Source organism: Gavialis gangeticus, unplaced genomic scaffold (genome assembly GCF_001723915.1).
Source record: "Gavialis gangeticus isolate Ggan-Ray unplaced genomic scaffold, GavGan_comp1, whole genome shotgun sequence".
Lineage (NCBI taxonomy): Eukaryota > Metazoa > Chordata > Crocodylia > Gavialidae > Gavialis > Gavialis gangeticus.
The window spans coordinates 18,017,808-18,021,412 of NW_017729014.1; the positions used below are offsets into that span (position 1 = coordinate 18,017,808).

General features: G+C 41.3%; 1 protein-coding gene across 1 annotated transcript in view; it reads left to right on the top strand.

Moving 5' to 3' along the window:
• The window catches only part of KAZN (kazrin, periplakin interacting protein), a 417,992-nt gene that overhangs the window by 857 nt on the left and 413,530 nt on the right, over positions 1-3,605 (top strand). The gene's annotated exons all lie outside the window — the stretch shown is intronic.

Sequence of the window (3,605 nt, forward strand, 5' to 3'; positions counted from 1 at the left end):
TCCCCCCCCCCCCCCCACATGCAGGAAGGGTTTGTGCTATGTGTGTCTTTGTGTGTGGCCCCCAAGTGTGTAAGGGCAGGGACAGGAACTCCTGTAAAGAGTCCCTTGAATTTGCCCCCTATATACGCATGCACACAGTATGAACCCCTCCTGTGTGTGTGTGTGTGTTTGTGTCTTTGTATGGCCCTCAAGTGTGCATGTGTGTATGTAAGGGGGGGGCAGATACTCCCATAAAGAGTCCCTTTAATTCCTGAACTCACACACATGCGCACACAGCCGTGACCCCCTCCTGCATGCAAAACTTTCCCTGGGGTCTTTTAATTCTTGCTGGACAAGCACCACCTTTCCAAAAAGGGGACCCGTCCTCCTCCTTTATTTTGCATCCTGGTTGCAGATTTCCCCCACCCTGGCAGCGGGGACCACTCCAGATGTTGCAGCCCAAAAAGCTTTTTTCTGTTTCAGCAGCAGCAACACCTTGTTGTTTTTACTTTTCCTTTCGTGGGGGTGGGTGGTGTTTTCAGACCTCCGCCGCTGCCGCACTCGCTTCTCTTCTTATTTGCCCTTCTCCATTTGTCGTGCTCTCCAATCGGTAAAACAAATCCGGCAGCATGATGCTGTACTGCATAGAGTTTGAATACACAGGGTGCATGAAAGCTGAAGCGTGCGTGTGTGTGTGTGTGTGTGCGTGTGTATGGGAAATCTTGTTTTTCATGAGCATCTTCTCAAATTTGATTAATGTGAGGATTAATTGCTCCTAATGACAGGGGAGTAAATGAAATCTTGGCTTGAAGTACTCCTTGTGTAGATGAGACGGTAGAAATAGACAGCCGGTTTCTGGTGACACCGTCACCTGCAGAAGCTGTTGGGAATCTTTCAAGGGATGATGTAGTCTGAGAAATGCATGGTTTGGCTCTCAGTGATTTGTCAAGTCGAACAGCAGCAGTGTTGGAGAATCGCTGCTTTGGACTTCAATATTGTGCTCTGCCTGTGATTCATTTTGTTGCAATTCAGGCAGCAGGAATCCCCAGAAACAGAATGGGCACCCCAAGAAGTGCAGGACTGTTAGACCTGGGGGTTAGTGTCACATCCTTTCTCTTTTAAAAGCGTCATCATTTTAAAATTGTTTTAAAAAAATAGTAATTGATTCTGTTTAAATGTAATGGAAAATGTTTCCTTTTTCTGCAAGTGTGAGTTGTTTAACTAGCAGTAAGCCTTTTTGCAGGCTGAATTACTTTTCAGATTCACCCTCTGGTACCCAAAGTCAGAAAGAAGTCTAAGAATTGACTCAGTAATTTGGTAACAAAGCAGCCATGTTATAATTGTGATTAATGTGTTACAGTCGTGCTGTTTTAATGCATAGTTTTCAAAGATGGAATTTGGCAAATGGCATAACTGGTCCTATGACAGGTCTCTGTGAGATGGAGGAGAAGCATTACTATACGTGCGATCTGTTAACCACACAAAGTGCAGTAGTAGAGTTGTATTTGCAGATTGCAAGACACTGTGTTTTATATTGTGTGAGAACAAATGGCTGAAAAATGAAGCTGGTTAAGCATAAAAATCCAGATATGAGAGAGAGTTGAAAAATCCTTCTATTTTTCCAGCAGTTAAGAAAAAGAGTTTGAAAAGTTAGGTGGACTTTATCAGCAAGTTCTCTAGAGTCAGTGGCAAAGGCCGAGCATGTAAAACAGGTTGCAGGATCGGTTAGGAGTGATTTATGACCCTAGGTTTACGTGAGGGTTACCAGATGAGTTTGAAATTGTTGTTGCTGTAGAGTTTTTCTCTCTCTTCTTGCCTGGGGTAAGTGGAAAAATGAACACAGTGCTTTGGTCACTATTGCTTTAGAAATGTAAGTGAAAACATGTCGGAAAGACTTCTGACTTATAAGGTGATTCACACTCGAACATCATTTATTGTTGCTCAGAAATGCTGAGAGCCCTCCCCATCCTTGAGAGAGCTCTAATTGAATCGAATTTACACTGTGGCATAAAAATGTCAGCAGATATTATTTACTTATTACTTATTTATTGCCAGTGTCTCTTGGTATGATGTTTATGCATTATTTAACAGCTGCATTTTTGCATGTTACCTGTAGCTTTTTAAACGCAGCGTACATCATCTTAAATACAGCAGGGTTGTTTGCAGAAGATTGTTATTCCTTTACAACAATGATGTTGCCTTGTTAATGGTATTAGAGGAAATTGATTTGGAGGGATTAATTTGTGGATTTGTTCCATCAAACTTCTTTTTTTTTTTTTCCATTTGGGCAGCACAGGGAATTTTAACTATTAAACCAACTTAATCTAGCATCAGATGGGTTTACTCTGCAACCAGAAATATGACTAAGGAAACAGAAGTAAAAATCCCTGTGGCATTTATACCTGTGTGCAACTTCACTCACCTGAGTTGCTTCACCCTTCATTCAAAGGCTTGTCTGACTTGATCCCAGCCATGCAGTCAGTCCAATAAAAGATCCCACCCCCCAAAAAATCCTTCTCTTGCATAATCTCTGGACCATCATAACTGTGACTTTGCTTGAACGCTACCACGTAAGTAAAGTCACGTGTAGGCTTAGAACATGTCCCAGTACCGAAACCCCCAATATAATCTGAGCAAGGCTATGACATTTTTTTATTTTATTTTACTTTTTAAATATGTTCATCCTATTCTCCGCCTCAGACTGGCAGTTCACATTTTAGCAAAGTATTTTACTGCTCTTTTAATCTGGACTCCCTGCAGATGCTAAAGCACTGAGTCCAAAAGCAAAGCATCCCTTAATATTTAAAGGGGTTGAGCAGCCCAAATACACTCTCTTTGAAATATTTTGGTCAAAAGAGCATGTGAAAGGGCCTCCCTTCATCTCTCTTCAGAAGAGCTGACCGGTCAATAGTGGGAAAGTTGATATACGGTAGGGGGCGTCAGTTTAAAGCTCACGTTGGAAATGAAGACTTTTGGCTAGAAAAGCGCACATAATGCCTTTGACTCTTAATTTTTTTTGATTATTATTTTTTTAATATTCCTCTTTCTAAGAAAGGTTTAGCCTGTAGTAGGTATTTGCTTTTTTTTTTTGTCATCTCTTTGCAACAAGAGAGTTGATTTGTTTGTTTGTAGCATCCTGGAGAGAGGGGAGTGGGGGATGTGTTTGCCTTTCTTGAAAGTTTGCTTTTAAAAGGATCAGTTTGTTTGGAAGTTTTTCATTTGGGTAGCTGAAAGATCATATTCAGTTCATGTTACACTCACTAGAATTGAAAACAATGGATTTATTGTAACCAATTCAAAGAAATGTGGGCTGTTGGTCAAATTGCTTGTGTCTAAAAACCTTGTTTCAGTTTAATCATTACATGCATTTGAATTGAAATATATGGCAGTGGGATTTTTAATGTTATCTAAGGAGTTATGCCTTGACGACCAGAACTGAAGAGCAGCTTTAACTCCTGTCGAACTCTGCATCAGCGAGTATCAGCAGCGAACCATGTGCCATTCAGTTATAGCAAAGTAAGTCTCAGTGCCTGTATCTGCAAAGTGTTGAGCACCTCCTGCAACACCCTTCGCTCCCCCGAAAGACTTGCTGATCTGGATGGGTTCATTGGAGTCCAAAGCACAAG